The sequence below is a fragment of the Vigna angularis genome, chromosome 5 (genome assembly GCF_016808095.1).
Source record: "Vigna angularis cultivar LongXiaoDou No.4 chromosome 5, ASM1680809v1, whole genome shotgun sequence".
Taxonomy (NCBI): domain Eukaryota; kingdom Viridiplantae; phylum Streptophyta; class Magnoliopsida; order Fabales; family Fabaceae; genus Vigna; species Vigna angularis.
In genome coordinates, this window is record NC_068974.1 from 20,617,308 (window position 1) to 20,636,748 (window position 19,441).

The 19,441-nt window shown below is 41.2% G+C and overlaps 1 pseudogene; it reads right to left on the bottom strand.

The window, feature by feature from the left end:
• Positions 1-4,949: 4,949 nt before the first annotated feature.
• On the bottom strand, positions 4,950-12,108 carry LOC128196673 (uncharacterized; annotated as a pseudogene).
• Positions 12,109-19,441: the final 7,333 nt, after the last annotated feature.

Here is a 19,441-nt window from a genome sequence, read left to right on the forward strand (position 1 = left end):
ATATTTTTGTAAATTCTTTAATTTAAACTATAAATATTGTATTATTACATATATATTTTAGGATAAGTAGATGTCTAAAATAAATAGATAGAACAAAATAAAATAAGGAAAAAAATAAATAAAAATAAAATAAATAAACAAAAGAAATGGAAGTGGCCGAACGGACGTTGGGGACAGATTCAGAATAACGAGCGTTCGTTGGGGAGAGAACGAACGTTCATTGGGGGATATAACGGACATTTAGAAATGGAAACTGAATAAGGAGCGTTCGTTGGGGAGAGAACGAACGTTCGTTGGGGGATATAACGGACGGACGTTGAAAAGGGCACTGAATGACGAGCGTTCGTAGGGAGAGGACGAACAGACGTTGTTGAAATGACGAGCGTTCGTCGAAAGAGATAACGAACGGACGTTGGGAACGAAGACTGAATGACGAACGCTCATTGTTGGAATGACGAGCGTTCGTCGAGAGAGATAACGAACGGACGTTGGGAACGAAGACTGAATGACGAACGCTCATCGTTGGAATGACGAACGGACGTTTAGACAGGGAAGCCTAATGACGAACGCTCGTTGTTGAAATGCGAACGGACGTTTAGACAGGGAAGCTGAATAACGAGCGTTCGTTGAGGAGATGACGAACGGACGTTGAAGAAATTGAGGCTGAATGACGAGCGTTCGTTGTATAGATAGTTATCAAACGCTTCGTCCAAGAAATGGCCGAACGGACGTTTGGATAAGAGGTTAAGTAACGAGCGTCCGTTGTACAGATAGTTACCAAACGGTCCGTCCAGGAAATGGCCGAACGGACGTTTGGATAAGAGGATAAATAACGAACGTTCCAAAAAAGACCTAAGGTTCCCGGACGTGCGTTCATTTCTGGGCCTGGCCCAGTCGAATGGTTTCTAACCTAGAATTTCCTAGGGGTTCAGGAGGTTCATCCTCATTCCCCACTCCCCAGCTCACGCCTTCTCTAGAGACCCAAGGTCTCCTGCTCTGCACCACAAACTCACCGCCGCCTCTGCCATAACCGGCCACCGTCGTCTCAACCAGAACACGCCTTGGCCTTGCCGGCGACAACTCGCGCCACCAGAACCACCACCAGCCACGACGCCACCGTCTCCACTTTTCTCTCTTCGAAAACAGCGATTCCCAGGGAGGGTCTTCCTCCGCCTTCATCTCCGATCCCTCCGTGTCATCAACACCCATCATCATCATTTTCACCATTGCTAAAACCTCCACGACGATCACAACCACTGCCACGATAAGGCTCCCCGTGCCTATCCTCGTCTACCTCCTCGGCCACCTCCACGGCCACCTACACGGACACCATCACCTGCCAGGACAACTTTAGCGACGTCGCCGCCACCACCACACAACAGACTACCACTTCCAACCCGCCAACCACGAAATAACCAGCCACTCTCTTCCTCTTAAGCCTGCCCAAAGTAGGGGTATTAAGCCATCACCTCCATCGTCCCATTCATCCTCACCGAAAGAGCAATTCCAGTGGAGGAGACTTCGAATTTCAGGGGGTCCATTTGAGTCTTGGGATGTAAGGGTTTCACGAAAAATGGTGCAATGAATAAAGTGGATATTACTGGGTTAGCGTTTTTTGCCGTGTTTTTTACTGGGTTTCCAACGAAACATTATGTATGTATATGGTAACTATGGAATCGAGCTGACCAATGATGATAACAAGCGGTCATGGAGAAGGATGATGACCACACACCATAATGTTTTTGAACAGATTATAGGCAATGCTCGTATGCATTATCAAACACTATCATTCTATATTTATCATGCCTCATGAGAATGAGAATAAAGGATAAGTTGTATACCTGAGAATTCCTCTGATATTCGTCACTTCTGATATCCTCTGCCTCCCTCCGATGATCTCCTCCTGTCACCTTCTAAAACCCTTCTCCTCTCTGATATCTCTCTCTTTTTTCCTTTTTCAAAGATCTTGGAAAAAATCCCCCTTCTAACCACCTGGTCTCCCCCTTTTCACTTTCCAAAAATCTTGGAAATATTCCTCTAACCACCTGGTCTCCCTCACTCCCAGACACGCCTCCCATACGCCATTTTCACCGTTTTCTATTTTTTTTTATTTCAATTTTTTTTTTACATTATTTTTAATTTTATTTTTCAAATTTTCAATTATTTTGATTAATTAACTCTATTAAAACAAAATGAATATAAGAAATAAAAGAGAAATTGAATTAAAAGCAAAGACCTAAATACATTAAAATAGAATAAAACAAAAGGTAAAATAAAATAAAAGGAAAATAATAAAAAAACCAATAAAAACACGTTTTTTTTTACAACCCGGACAAAATTGAGTGTTGACAGCTGCCCCTCTTTACTTAGATATTACTAAATAATATGAAAGAAAACGGACAAAATAATTCAAATCACGATGTTGAATGACCAATGTCAAGTAAAGTACCAGTAACAAAAAACTAAAACCTGGATTTGACCATTGCCTCGCAGAGGGCCAAACTCACAAAATAGAAATTTAAATCCGACCATTGCCGTGCAGAGGGCCGATAACAGAAAACTAAAACCTGGATTTGACCATTGCCTCGTAGAGGGCCAAACTCACAGAACAGAAATTTACATCCGACCATTGCCATGCAGAGGGTCGATAACAGAAAACTAAAACCTGGATTTGACCATTGCCTCGCAGAGGGCCAAACTCACAGAACAGAAATTTAAATCCGACCATTGCCATGCAGAGGGTCGATAACAGAAAACTAAAACCTGGATTTGACCATTGCCTCGCAGAGGGCCAAACTCACAGAACAGAAATTTAAATCCGACCATTGCCATGCAGAGGGCCGATAACAGAAAACTAAAACCTGGATTTGACCATTGCCTCGCAGAGGGCCAAACTCACAGAACAGAAATTTAAATCCGACCATTACCATGCAGAGGGCCGATAACAGAAAACTAAAACCTGGATTTGACCATTGCCTCGTAGAGGGCCAAACTCACAGAACAGAAATTTAAATCCGACCATTGCCATGCAGAGGGCCGATAACAGAAAACTAAAACCTGGATTTGACCATTGCCTTGCAGAGGGCCAAACTCACAGAACAAAAATTTAAATTCGACCATTGCCATGCAGAGGGCCGATAACAACAAATTAAAACCTTGATTTGTAGCTTTGAAAAGTTGATAAATGCCGAGTTAAACATGAAGATTTTACAAACAATTATCCTCGCTTCCTCTGAGATGATGTTATGTCATGATGGTGCATGGATGCATAGACACATGAGACTTTCATTTTTTTTTTTTTTTTTTTTTGAAAATTCCATGCTTGGAATCCATTGTTAATATTGTCATCAAACACGATGTACGTTCAAAACGCATTCCTTAAAAACAACGTTGATAGGTATAGAACCCTTTGATGAGCAGGAAGAAAGTGTAACCCTGAGTTAAAATTCTTTTTATCGCTTTTTGCAATCCAAATTAACTTGAACCCTGTAGGATGTGGAAGAATGGTTATGAAAAGCAGATGAATAATGATTTTCTGTGAGCAAATATTAACGTATGTGTGTCTCTCATTTGGGGAAAAGTGATATTAACATGTTGTGCTCCCATACTGCCCCAATTTTGCACAATGGAAAAGTGAAAATATTTGGGTATGAAAGATTCCCCCCAAATTGGATGATCTTTGATTGACAGGGAGATTTTTTTTTTTTTTTTTTTTTTTTTTTGAAGATAACACTGAATTGTGTCGTTCACTACATCATTCTGTTTCAAAGTTAAATTCGTGAGAAAGATTAGGACCAACAATCTTCAGTCAGCGTGGACTTTTATGGGCTTGTACCGTGGCTAAAGGTCAAAGGGTTTTGAAAGAAAGGATAACAAAGGCCCAAATAGGTGTTTGACGGTTACAGTCTTTAAACAAGAATCATTTGCAAGGTGCCCAGTCAACTGTCTTTAGGGATTTGAACTTCAGGCATCCTTTATTTTTCATTGTTGTTTTTTTTTTCCTTTCTTTTGGATCATTCTTTTCGTTGCCCCTATTGTGGTCTTTTATGATACTTTCCTTTTCATTTCTGTTTTTTTTTTTTTATATATAGATTTTCTCCTCAACTTTGGATGCTTATGATGTACCCTTTTAAATTGACGTCGACATGCTAATGATTCTTGTCTAGGGTGATGAAAACAGTTATGAATTTTGGCTCAAAAGGGGTGCAATTGGATGAACTGCTTTTGACAATTGGATAACGAAAAAATGGCCACACGTCATTCCGAATCTTGTTTGTCTGACTTTCTCTTGAATTTAAACCTGAACGAAACTATGTAGTGCCTGACACATCAACTTCATTTTACCTTTGTTTTGTTTCCTTTGTTTTCTCCTTCTTCCTTTTATTTTATTTTATTTTATATATCTCCCTAATCAACGGATTATCGGTAATATGTAACATGATGAAAACTGCCCCAATATTAGGCGTATGGCGAAATCCTTCGTCTTATAGGAAACGAAAAAATTAGGGTTCAAGTAATGTGAATGCAGATGCTTTATCAAGAAAAGAAACACCGATTACACCCAAAACCTTGAATCAGGAAAAGACTCACCAACGGTATTTTTCAAAACCTTTTTTTTTTCGAAAATACTATGTCCTTGACAACTTTATTAACAACAAACTCAACATGTGACCTCTTTTTTTTCGTTTTTCCTTTTTCGACATCCTCCAGGACCGAGCTCGCCAACTTGATATACCTGTGATGCTTTTATCAACACGCGTTTACTTATTTTCATTTTCCCTTGACTACTTAACAGCTCAGCGTGACATGCAATATTTCAGATGGAATGCAAACAAACAAAGTATGAATGAAATCACGTGAACTTTATTTAGTGAAAAAAAACACAGAGTACAATAAGCTTTAAAGATAATATCAACATCCCCTTAATAGCAACCACTATAACGGAATCATCAGGCGTAGAACTTTTTTACTGCATCAGAATTAACTGGCAATGGTAACTCCTCCCCGTCCATTCTCGTGAGAATTAGTGCCCCACCAGAAAATGCTTTCTTCACTACAAATGGCCCTTCATAATTTGGAGTCCATTTGCCTCTATGATCCTTTTGTATAGGTAGAATCTTCTTCAACACCAGCTCACCTTCATGAAATTCTCTTGTGTGTACCTTTTTGTCAAATGCCTTCTTCATTCTTCTTTGGTATAATTGTCCATGGCATACTGCTGTTAATCTTTTTTCATCGATGAGATTGAGCTGGTCGAAACGAGCTTGAACCCACTCAGCCTCTTCTAATTGGGTTTCCATTAAAACTCGTAAGGACGGAATTTCCACTTCAAACGGAAGTACTGCCTCCATTCCATATACAAGCGAGAAAGGCGTTGCCCCAGTCGATGTTCGTACCGAAGTGCGATAACCATGTAAAGCAAAAGGAAGCATTTCATGCCAATCCTTATATGTGACCACCATCTTCTGCACAATCTTCTTGATATTTTTGTTAGCAGCCTCCACTGCCCCATTCATCTTTGGACGATAAGGAGAAGAATTAAGATGATGAATTTTGAACTCCTCACATAACTCTGTCATCATCTGGTTGTTTAAGTTAGTGGCATTATCAGTGATGATCCTATTAGGGAGCCCGTATCTGCAAATCAACTCCCTTTTTATGAACTTGGTCACCACCTTTCTAGTCACATTAGCATAAGAAGCAGCCTCAACCCATTTGGTGAAGTAATCGATTGCGACTAATATGAAACGGTGTCCATTTGATGCCTTTGGCTCTATAGCTCCGATGACATCTATTCCCCACATCGAAAAGGGCCATGGCGCAGACAACACGTTCAAGGTCGTGGGTGGCATATTGATATTATTTGCGTATACCTGGCATTTCTCACACTTTCTCACATGTGTACAACAATCATTTTCCATAGTCAACCAAAAATACCCCGCTCTCAGTATCTTCCTGGCCATTGAGTGCCCATTCATGTGCGTGCCAAATGTACCCTCGTGTACTTCTTTTAGTATCAGCTCGGCTTCTTTTGCATCTACGCATCTAAGGAGAACCATGTCATGATTCCTCTTATATAGAATATCCCCACTCAAAATGAAACTGCCAACCAACCTCCTTAACGCCCTTTTATCGTTTTCTGATGCCTTCTCTGGATATTCTCGGGTCCTAAGATAATGCCTGATATCAAAGTACCAAGGTTTACCATCTACCTCCTCTTCGATGAAATGACAATATGCTGGCTTCGCATGACTCTTCATTTCAATCATTGGCAATTCTGCATCTTGATCAACTTCAAACATTGATGACAAGGTAGCCAATGCGTCTGCTAATTAATTATCTTCTCGCGGTATGTGATTAAACGTGATGGAATCAAAATACTCAATTAATCCCCTGATGTAAGCTTGGTATGGAATTAATTTAGTATCCCTAGTCTCCCATTCTCCCTTCAATTGATGGATGACCAAAGCTGAATCTCCGTATACATCCAGAATTTTTGCTTTAGACTCTATTGCTGCTCGAATACCCATGGCACAAGCTTCATATTCTGCGATATTATTCGTGCAATTAAAACACAACCTTGCCGTCATTGGAATGTATTGATTCTTAGGAGAGATAAGCACTGGCCCTATTCCATGCCCCATTACATTCGAGGCCCCATCGAATAATACCGTCCAGGCTTTTTCATTTTTGTCCTCTTTGTTCTCAGCAAATAAAGCCATGATATCTTCATCAGGAAACTCAGGTTGCATTGGCTGATAATCACTAATGGGTTGATGGGCTAAATATTCCGCTAAAGCGCTACCCTTGATAGATTTCTGAGTAACATATACAATGTCGTACTCCGATAGTAGCATCTGCCATCGAGCTATTCTTCCAGTGAGAGCGGGCTTTTCGAAAATATACTTGATAGGATCCATTTTAGATATCAACCAGGTAGAGTGACTCAACATGTATTGCCTTAAACAATGAGTAGCCCACGCCAGTGCACAACAAGTTCGCTCTAACGACGAATATCGTTGTTCGCAATCTGTGAATCTCTTGCTCAAGTAATATATAGCATGCTCTCTTTTCCCGTCTTCATCATGCTGACCCAATACACAACCCATTGAATTATCCAATACGGTCAAATACAAAATGAGCGGTCTTCCTGGCATAGGTGGACGCAACACAGGAGGGTTTTGCAGGTATTGTTTGACCTTTTCGAAAGCAACTTGACAATCTTCATTCCAGACTACAGCCTGATTTTTCCGTAGCAACTTGAACATTGGTTCGCAAGTAGCAGTTAATTGGGAGATGAACCTAGCAATGTAGTTCAATCTTCCTAGAAAACCTCGAACCTCCTTTTCTGTTCTGGGCGTAGGCATTTCCGTTATCGCTCTTACTTTGTCAGGATCAACTTCTATCCCTCTTTGGCTGACAATAAAGCCCAACAATTTTCCAGACTTTACTCCAAACGTGCATTTGGCAGGATTTAACCTGAGTTTGTACTTTCTCAGTCTCTCAAATAATTTCCTTAGATTGAAAATATGCTCCTCTTCTGATTCCGACTTTGCAATCATGTCATCCACATAAACTTCAATTTCCTTATGCATCATATCATGAAAGAGTGTCACCATTGCCCTTTGGTATGTTGCTCCAGCATTCTTGAGTCCGAAAGACATCACCTTATAACAAAATGTTCCCCATAACGTGATAAAGGTCGTTTTTTCCATATCTTCCGGTGCCATTTTAATTTGATTATATCCCGAGAATCCGTCCATGAACGAAAATAACGAAAATTTGGCCGTATTATCAACCAGAGTATCGATGTGTGGTAACGGGAAATTATCTTTCGGACTTGCACGATTCAAATCACGATAGTCAACACACATTCGAACTTTCCCATCCTTCTTAGGCACTGGTACAACATTCGCTACCCATTGTGGGTATCTTGCCACAGCCAAAAATCCTGCGTCAAATTGCTTTTGGACCTCCTCTTTAATTTTTAGTGACATTTCCGGCTTCATCCTTCTTAGTTTTTGCTTGATTGGAGGGCATTCTGGCTTGAGTGGGAGCCTATGCTGCACAATATCAGTATCTAGACCCGGCATATCATTGTAAGACCACGCGAACACATCTTTAAACTCCTTCAACAGGGCACGCAAACTTTCCCTCACTTCCGTTTTCATACTAGTACCGATTTTCACTTCCCTTATCTCATCCTTCTCTCCCAAGTTGAGTATTTCAATCTCCTCCTGATGGGGTTTTATCTCCTTAGATTCTTGTTCCACTAATCTCAACAATTCTGGAGAGGGTTCCACATCATCTTCAAAATCATCTTCCGTATTATTGATAGGGTGCTCAAAATTAGGAACATTGATATCGTTATTTTCAAAACAATCATTGTCACATCTACATCATTTAAATTTATGAAAAAGTATAAATAAATAAGATAAACAAAGAAAAATGCCAAATGATGATGAAATGCATCTTTATTATCACGCTGAGTGAAAAGTAAAAAAAAATCAATCCGCAAAACTTCAGTTCTAAAGCCCCAATCGAAACTATAAGCTTAATTAAAACTATTACATTTTGTTCACATTAAGCATCACAGGTAAATCCAGTGTTTCCCAATTGTTGAGTTGAGTATCAGGGGAGCAAGCCCACACAAAGCTCAAACTTTGAGGCCTTTCTTCATCCTCCACAGCTGCTATCTGGCCAGTGTTGATCCACCCAGCACTGCGGAAGCTTTCCTTGATGTCAACAATGTGAATTTTGCTCTCTTTGGGCCCTCGTCTTTCTGCACGGGCCAGACTACGTTCTTTTCTTTCTTCAATCATCCTTTTTCTGTCTTCCTTGGTAGGTTTGTACCCCAAGCCATATCTGTTCTTGTTTTCAACGATTTCTATAGGGAATGCTCGCCCCTGCCGATATTTGCCCAAACCTTCCCCATATATATAGCCCTCTTTTAGCATAATCTTGGCCATCATAATAGAAGCACATGATAGACGAGGATTTACTGGAAACGATTCCACACAAGCATTTCCCACATTCTCCAACGATTGGAAGGCTGTCTCGAGAGCTTCTTCAGCCGCCTCGATGTAGCGCGTGGATGATGGCCCACTCACAAGAAGATCCTCTTCTCCTGATACTATCACCAGCTTATCTCCCATCACATACTTCAACTTCTGGTGTAGTGTAGAAGGCACAACTTCAGCCGAATGGATCCATGGGCGCCCCAGCAGACAGCTATAAGCAGGCAGAATATCCATAACCTGGAATGTTATTTGAAAGACACACGGGCCAACTTGCATTGGTAATTCCACCTCTCCCATCACTTCTCGTTTGCTACCATCAAACGCCCTCACAATCATTGAACTCGGCCTCATATGCATTCCTTCGCAAGGTAGCTTTTCCAAGGTTGCTTTCGGCATGACATTCAAAGAGGACCCATTGTCCACTAAAACACGTGCTATAACATGATTCAAGCATTTCACAGAGACGTGAAGAGCCTTGTTATGCCCTCTTCCTTCAACAGGTATCTCTTCATCCGTAAAGGTGAGATAATTATTAGCAACAATATTGCCAACAATACCCTCGAATTTATTCAACGAAATACCTTGCTCCACGTGAGCCTCACTGAGTATCTTCATTAGCAACTTTCTGTGTGATGCTGAATGCATGAGCAAGTCTAACAAGGATATACGAGCAGGCATACGGTTTAACTGTTCCACCACCTTATATTCACTTTGTTGTATGAATTTTAAAAATTCACAAGCCTCCTCTTCAGAAACTTCTCTCCTCTCTTCCTTGTCGGGGATCTCCTCTGTCTGTGCACCCTTCCCCTTTAAGAATTCTTTTGCCTTCGCGGCCATCATTGCTTCCTTATCATTGACTCTTTCTCGTGCCAACTCTGGTGACGTGAAAATTCGACCACTCCTAGTCATTCCACCTATCCCTGATATGTTTTTGACGACAGGATCAACGCTTTGTGTTTCGCCTGACGCATGTGTCCCATATCTCCATGGGACGGCTTTTTCGTTCTTGTAAGGAAAAGGGGTTGGTACATGGATAACAACGGGCGACCTTCCTTGAGTTGGTGGGATAGAGGTAGTCTTAGTGAAACGAATCACCAATGGTTCTGGTAAAATCATGCCGGATTCATCACCAGTTTGTGCAAATACATTTCCCTCCTCCTTCTTGTAGCATACCTGCATCAGACCACGATCTAGCAGGTCTTGCAGAATTTCTTCAAACTCAACACACTCCTCAATAGAGTGCTCAGCATCTGGGTGGAGCGCGCATGCCATACTCTCATCATAATCACCCTTCAAGATACCCACTTTCAGCAACGCCTCCAAAATAAACCTCCTAGAGCTCCTGACTTCTTTCACATTTCTCACCAGCTCATGCTCTTTCACTTCGACAGCATTCGTCGAAGCACTTCCATGCCCAGATAAAGGATTGGCCTCGATACTAGGCTTATCCTCTTGGAACTTTAACCACCCAGAATCAATTAGAGTCTGCACTTTATGCTTGAAAGCCAGACACCTCTCAGTGGAATGACCAGCGGCCCCTCCATGATAACTACACTTTGCATCTGCATCATAACTTCTTGGGTACGGAGGCTGCAAAGGCTTCAGGGGACAAACGACAACTAGACCTTGTTTGATAAGATGAGGCAATAATTCCGTATAAGTTGTAGGAATTGGGGTAAAGTTAACATAATTTCTTTCCTGGTTCCTTCTTGGATAAGTATTTGGACCCACATTCATATTGGAACCTACGTTTGCCCCTCCCCTCCAATTATTCGTCGGGATGTATTGTGGTTGATAGTACCCTGATTGTTGTTGAGGCCTAATTTGATGACTAAATGACGCATTAGCTGCATGTGGATGTTGACCCCAATATGGTCGATAGTTATGAGTGGGAGCCTGACCTCTCCACACGGGGGTTGCAGATGTTGCATGCACATCTCCTTCCTTTCTTTTTCCTGAGTTGAAACCGGGTTTTTTGGAATTTGCAACCACCGACGAGCCATATGCAATCTTCCCATTTTTCAACCCAATCTCTATTCGTTCGCCTATCACGATGATATCAGCAAAATTTGAAGATACAGTTCCCACCATATGTTCATAAAATGGTGGTTGGAGCGTATTTACAAACATTGCCACCATTTCTCTATCATACAAAGGTGGCTCAACTTGTGCAGCCAATTCCCTCCACCCGTTGAGCATACTCCTTAAAAGTTTCGTTGTCTTTCTTCGACATGTTTTGCACCTGTAAACGATCTGGCGCAACATGTGTATTGTATATGTACTGTTTCACAAAAGCATCAGCCAAGTCTGCCCAACAACGAATTCGAGTCGGCTCCAAATGGGTATACCAGTTTAATGCCACTCCAGCCAAACTATCTTGAAAAACATGGATGAGCAGCTGCTCGTCATAAGCATATGCAGCCATCTTTCTGTAAAACATGGTTAGATGGCTCTTTGGGCATGTATTTCCCTTATACTTCTCAAAATCTGGCGCTTTGAACTTATGTGGTATTTGGACGCCAGGAACCAAGCTCAATCGGGCAACATCTCCGAATCCATAACTTTCATATCCCTCAACAGCCCTCAATCTTACCTCTAGGCTCTCCAGTTTATCCTTTGCCCCATCGACATTACTAATTACCCCCTGAAACAAAGTATATGGCGCAACCCTTGTAGAAAAACCCTCTCCGGTAATCACAGGTGGAACCGGGGTTACTCGTATTCCATCAGACATGTTTGCATGCATTCCTTCATTTACCATAGGTGCGGACATTACAACAGGTCCTTGAGTACTGATTGGCGGTACGTTGGCAGTGGTAGGGAAAGAGAATGAAGTCTGTTCACCTTTTGTGTATTCTCCCACAGGTGGGGTGTAACCTGGAGGTAATCCATACATTGGGAACGAAACAGATTGGCTCCCAGCATTGAACAACGGGGGGTAATATTGAGCACTTCCCTCAACTTGCGCAGGCGTCGCCCCTCCCGTAGTCTTCAGGGCTTCGAGAGCCGCCAAAATCTGGGCCATCTGATCCTTCAACTGGCTGACATCAGCCTTAATAGATTCGTGTGACTGCTCCCAATTCTCCATGACCTTCGAGTTAGCTCTGGTCCTGTACGGATGTCGTGGAAAACTTGTCGTTGTTCTCTCACTCGTAACTGCTACTATTTTTTATTAAATTAAATTAGATAAGGATGAAAAATGCAAAACAAAAGAAAACATGATGCATGCTAGTGATAAGTGGAAATCACAGGATAACGATGACAATACTGATGGAAAATTAACACAAGCCGATACCAAACAAACATCCCTTATCTTTCATTTAAAGAAAATTTGATCCATTACATCGTCACATAAATCTGATGTACATCAATCCCGCGCCCGGGTAATGAAAGATTTCATCTCTCCCACCAACCATTTACAATGATTAATAAACAATTCTATTTCCGCTGGTGAATTACGACAATGAGTACTAGCTTCAGCATTCGACACCATCCTGGGGATGTCTTCAATTGCCTCATTTGCTAAAGCAGCCAACTAAGAGAAGCTTTCCTTCCAATGCTTTACAGCCATTTCTTGCTTTGCGATGTGCTCTTTCATTCGCTTTATCAAGGCCTGATGCCTTTCTTCAAATTCTATCGACCTCCATCGCTCCTCCTGTTCCTCAATATATTCCTCCATTTGTTTTATCAAAGTTCGATGCTCTTCTTCCGCTTCTGCTAGCTTCCAACGCTCCCGGTTCATATCAGCTTCAAACGACATGGCCATCTCTTTCATCTCATGCCCCGCTTTTTCTACCTGCACCTGCGCTTCTCTTAGTCTCTTCAGGGCTTCTCGCTTATCTCTTTTGGCTTCTTCGTAGAGGTGCTTCCACTGCTTTCCCTCTTCTAAAGCCACCTTCTTCTCATTTACCCTCATGGATAATTCCTTACTTGCGGCCGCTAGATCCTGTTTCACTCGAAATGTATAATCCGTCTCAGCCTTTTGGCTTTTGACAATGTTTTCATAAGCTCGTGACTTTTCTTCATTATCATTTCTCATATCCACAAGATCATTACGCGCCCTTTGTAATTCGTTTTCCAACCTAGCATTTCTCATCTTCAATTTCTCCATCTCAACCTTCAATTGTTGCACATCTTCACTTTCTGGGGCTTGGGATGGTCCTTCACTAGTTGATTGATCCTTGATTGGCTTGAAAGGCAACTTGACTACTTTCACTCTCTCCAGAATCCAGGTGTGATAACTAACCCTGCTATCCACTACTCCATCCCTCAAGTCCTTCTCTGCTCGAACAACATTTTCCCAGGCGCTTTTAACCTTTCTTAACAATTCGATGAAATGTCCGTCTTCGTAATAAATGAATAGGGTAGCAAGGTAATCTGATGAAGGTGCCCCTTTCATAGGATGCCCAAATTGTCTTTGCATCAAAAGGGGGTTGTAATTGATACAGTACCGGGCACCTATGAGAGGCACATTAGGAAAACTACCACAATGCTGTATAGCCAGTTTATTTCCGAGCCAAGGAAGGCGCCATTTTATACTTCTTTCGCTCAAGCCAGCAAGGAATCGGGCCCAATCGTTTCCTCCTTTACCTTTAAGCCCTTGGTATGACAAAGTCTCCGATAGACTCTTAACGTCGACCATTTCCTTAAACACGCGTGTTGTCATCCATGTATACAACGCCGGTAAACAACAAAGAATCTTTTTTCCCTTTCTCTCATGGCAAAAACTCAAGGACCCATAAACATCCGCAAGGACTGCTATTACAGGATTCTCTGATCTGGTTTTACTCGCCACGAAGACGTCTATTGCGGTGTAATCCACGAATTCTTCTATTTTGGGAAACAAGACAATACCATATATGGTGAGGGCTAATACATCCATGAAAGTTTCCCAATCCTCTCTATCAGCCAGGTGATGTAAATACTGCTCTAGATATCCCTGTGATAACCCATGCAATTGATTCCTCATCATCATCCTGTCTTCAAGCTCCTTGGGATGTAGTTTCATGATGGCAGCAATGGTGGGTATAGAGGCATGATGCTCTAAATGTTGATAGGGAGTGGTGCCTTCCAGTGGCAAACCCAAGATATGCTCGAACTCCTCTATGGTTGGCGCCAACTGAAAGTCTTGAAATGTGAAACATCGAAACGGAGAATCATAATATTGTGCCAAGGCTGTGATAGCGGGTATTTGTACTTCAACCTCCATTAAATTCAACAAATTTCCATATCTTCTCTGAAAGGTTTCTCTCTTTATAGTCTTAAGCCTCTTGCCCAAGTTTATCAGCTCGGTCAAATTTCCCACATGGGTCCTTAGACTATACTTCTTTCTTAAATCGGAAGAGTCGGTGTGTCGTGTAGCATCGGATCTTGTGTTAACATCCATCTCGTATGAAGTCAAGTAGGTACCTGTGATTTCCTTTAAAATTAACATGTTACTAAATGATGTATGAATATGATGCATGATAATAAAACAACATGGCGAAACAAAGCACATGCATGGTATGAAATGTAATATCATAAAAAAAAATGAACAGCGTGAGGGTTACAGAAGTACATATTCCTCCCATCGTGCCCTACCAAAGGTTCACTGCTTTGAGTTCAAGGTCAAGTATATGCAATCTCACAAGGATGATTCCCTGAACCTAAAGGTCAAAGGTTACTAGAGCTATGGCCCCCTTCATAGTATCTCCACAACAGTCGAGTAATCAACTAGGTGTGGAAACACATATGAAGAGAACAAACTCTAGCTGGAGTTCTCACGATAGCCAAACAGGAAGTACATCCCAGAGTGACACCGCTACACAACTCCTCTAATTCTAAACTACGCTCAGACCCGGGTATAGGGCCCCACTCATGATATGCCGAAAGTGTGTGTGTGAAGGGAGAAAATTATGCACATCCAAACCCTCACCTGCAAAACAACCAGAAAAATTCCCAAGCAGATATAAACATATTGTCTACCCTAGGGTTCAATATTCAACAATTATTGCAATTATTCAAAATATCAAGCATAGATAGAGAAAAGGGAAAGAAAAACACATAAGCAAAACCACATCGAATTCGCGCATCTAATTAAATGGCTCGACTCTCTAATGTCCCTAGTGGAGTCGCCGTCTGTCGCAACCGGAATCGCGACGGGACGACGATCCAAAAAAGAAACGAGTTTTTTGAAAAGAGATTTGGAGTCGCCACCATAGTTTATTCTGGAAAACTACGGAAAAACCATAAAATAATAAGACACGGTCCACGAAAACCATATTCTGGGTTCGGGAGTCAGTTACGCGTAGGGAAGGTGTTAGCACCCTACAACGCCTGCCCTAAGGCAGTACCTTTAACTAAATGCACGAATATGATGTGGTTTTCAAAATGTTTGACTATTCCCTAAAATAAAATTCTAAATAAACAAAATATATTTTTTAGTTTTTTGGGCCCGACAAGGATTGACCTTGCTCCTACGTATTCTCATTCAAAATGAGAAATCAGGGTTACGTAGTTCTTTTGGAAACTACTTGAAAATTTTGTTTGAGAAATTTGTTTGAGAAATTGATTATGGATAATGATTTTGGATTTTTGGGAAATGAACCTGACAAGGACTAGCCTTGCTCCTACGTATCTCCACTTTTGATAGAGAATCAAGGGTAACGTAGTTCTAGCTGAGAGATTACTTGTAGTTTGGGAATATTTTAGTATTTTTAATAAAGAAGGAAAAGGTTTTCTAGCACAAGGCCTACGCGAGCGGTCGCACGTGTGCTTAAACCTTTTCAAAATATTTTTATTTGATTTTTAACTTTTGTAAAAGAAAAGAAAAAGATTTTCAGCACAAGGCCTACGCGAGCGGTCGCACGTGTGCTTAAAACCTTTTCAAAATATTTTTATTTGATTTTTAACTTTTGTAAAAGAAAAGGAAAAGATTTTCAGCACAAGGCCTACGCGAGCGGTCGCACGTGTGCTTAAACCTTTTCAAAATATTTTTATTTGATTTTTAACTTTTGTAAAAGAAAAGGAAAAGATTTTCAGCACAAGGCCTACGCGAGCGGTCGCACGTGTGCTTAAAACCTTTTCAAAATATTTTTATTTGGTTTTTAACTTTTGTAAAAGAAAAGGATAAGATTTTCAGCACAAGGCCTACGCGAGCGGTCGCACGTGTGCTTAAACCTTTTCAAAATATTTTTGTAAATTCTTTAATTTAAACTATAAATATTGTATTATTACATATATATTTTAGGATAAGTAGATGTCTAAAATAAATAGATAGAACAAAATAAAATAAGGAAAAAAATAAATAAAAATAAAATAAATAAACAAAAGAAATGGAAGTGGCCGAACGGACGTTGGGGACAGATTCAGAATAACGAGCGTTCGTTGGGGAGAGAACGAACGTTCATTGGGGGATATAACGGACATTTAGAAATGGAAACTGAATAAGGAGCGTTCGTTGGGGAGAGAACGAACGTTCGTTGGGGGATATAACGGACGGACGTTGAAAAGGGCACTGAATGACGAGCGTTCGTAGGGAGAGGACGAACAGACGTTGTTGAAATGACGAGCGTTCGTCGAAAGAGATAACGAACGGACGTTGGGAACGAAGACTGAATGACGAACGCTCATTGTTGGAATGACGAGCGTTCGTCGAGAGAGATAACGAACGGACGTTGGGAACGAAGACTGAATGACGAATGCTCATCGTTGGAATGACGAACGGACATTTAGACAGGGAAGCCTAATGACGAACGCTCGTTGTTGAAATGCGAACGGACGTTTAGACAGGGAAGCTGAATAACGAGCGTTCATTGAGGAGATGACGAACGGACGTTGAAGAAATTGAGGCTAAATGACGAGCGTTCGTTGTATAGATAGTTATCAAACGCTTCGTCCAAGAAATGGCCGAACGGACGTTTGGATAAGAGGTTAAGTAACGAGCGTCCGTTGTACAGATAGTTACCAAACGGTCCGTCCAGGAAATGGCTGAACGGACGTTTGGATAAGAGGATAAATAACGAACGTTCCAAAAAAGACCTAAGGTTCCCGGACGTGCGTTCATTTCTGGGCCTGGCCCAGTCGAATGGTTTCTAACCTAGAATTTCCTAGGGGTTCAGGAGGTTCATCCTCATTCCCCACTCCCCAGCTCACGCCTTCTCTAGAGACCCAAGGTCTCCTGCTCTGCACCACAAACTCACCGCCGCCTCTGCCATAACCGGCCACCGTCGTCTCAACCAGAACACGCCTTGGCCTTGCCGGCGACAACTCGCGCCACCAGAACCACCACCAGCCACGACGCCACCGTCTCCACTTTTCTCTCTTCGAAAACAGCGATTCCCAGGGAGGGTCTTCCTCCGCCTTCATCTCCGATCCCTCCGTGTCATCAACACCCATCATCATCATTTTCACCATTGCTAAAACCTCCACGACGATCACAACCACTGCCACGATAAGGCTCCCCGTGCCTATCCTCGTCTACCTCCTCGGCCACCTCCACGGCCACCTACACGGACACCATCACCTGCCAGGACAACTTTAGCGACGTCGCCGCCACCACCACACAACAGACTACCACTTCCAACCCGCCAACCACGAAATAACCAGCCACTCTCTTCCTCTTAAGCCTGCCCAAAGTAGGGGTATTAAGCCATCACCTCCATCGTCCCATTCATCCTCACCGAAAGAGCAATTCCAGTGGAGGAGACTTCGAATTTCAGGGGGTCCATTTGAGTCTTGGGATGTAAGGGTTTCACGAAAAATGGTGCAATGAATAAAGTGGATATTACTGGGTTAGCGTTTTTTGCCGTGTTTTTTACTGGGTTTCCAACGAAACATTATGTATGTATATGGTAACTATGGAATCGAGCTGACCAATGATGATAACAAGCGGTCATGGAGAAGGATGATGACCACACACCATAATGTTTTTGAACAGATTATAGGCAATCCTCGTATGCATTATCAAATACTATCATTCTATATTTATCATGCCTCATGAGAATGAGAATAAAGGATAAGTTGTATACCTGAGAATTCCTCTGATATTCGTCACTTCTGATATCCTCTGCCTCCCTCCGATGATCTCCTCCTGTCACCTTCTAAAACCCTTATCCTCTCTGATATCTCTCTCTTTTTTCCTTTTTCAAAGATCTTGGAAAAAATCTCCCTTCTAACCACCTGGTCTCCCCCTTTTCACTTTCCAAAAATCTTGGAAATATTCCTCTAACCACCTGGTCTCCCTCACTCCCAGACACGCCTCCCATACGCCACTTTCCACGTTTTCTATTTTTTTATTTTTTATTTCAATTTTTTTTTACATTATTTTTAATTTTATTTTTCAAATTTTCAATTATTTTGATTAATTAACTCTATTAAAACAAAATCAATATAAGAAATAAAAGAGAAATTGAATTAAAAGCAAAGACCTAAATACATTAAAATAGAATAAAACAAAAGGTAAAATAAAATAAAAGGAAAATAATAAAAAAACCAATAAAAACACGTTTTTTTTACAACCCGGACAAAATTGAGTGTTGACACATTCTTCTCTCTCTTTCCTTCCATGCTCATGGCTCACCACTCTTTGCATGCTACACTTTATTTATTTATTTTTTCTCTTATATCCAGACCCCTGCAATTACCCATTCTCCCTTTTCTTCTTTTTCAACACCAAATTAAACACCACTCTTTATTTTCTTCACCAATTCTCTTCGTCACACACCTACATTCTTCTTTCTTTCTCTATTTGACTTTTCAACTTATCTTACTCACATTTCTCACACACATGTTTACGTGAAACACCTGTTTACGTGAAACACCTCCTCACTCTCTCTTCTAATTTTTCTTTTCTTTTCCTCCACTCATCTATGCTCTTGCAACCTCTTGTTATGTTGGTTTTCTTTGGTTTCAAGGACCATCCAAGGCTTCTTCCTTCATGCTCTTCTTCCACCCATGACACCAACTCCATTCATCTTCACTTTTTTCATCAATCCCATGTACCCAACTTCACCAAAATATCACTTTCACTCTTTTCATTCTCATAACTCATTTTTTTCTCTTCCAACAATGGAAGAGAATTCTCAATACCCTCCTACCAACACTCTTGGTTAAAGAGTATAGATAAGTGCTCCCAACAATATATAATTCTTGCAAGGTAATAAGAACCAATATATACAAAACATACATGATTTTAAAGTGTACCCATGACACTTTTTCATACACAAACAACACCCCAATACATCCAACATGTATACCCATTACAACAACACCACTTTTTCATAAAATATAAACCTGTATAATCCATTAAATACCCCATATAGTAGAAAAACGAAAATGAACATGTGAATACCCATTCTCCATGTAACAACACATGAAACTTAAACCCAGAAGAAAAGTGCATGCATCAACATGTTAAATTTCATTCCAACACACAAGAAAGA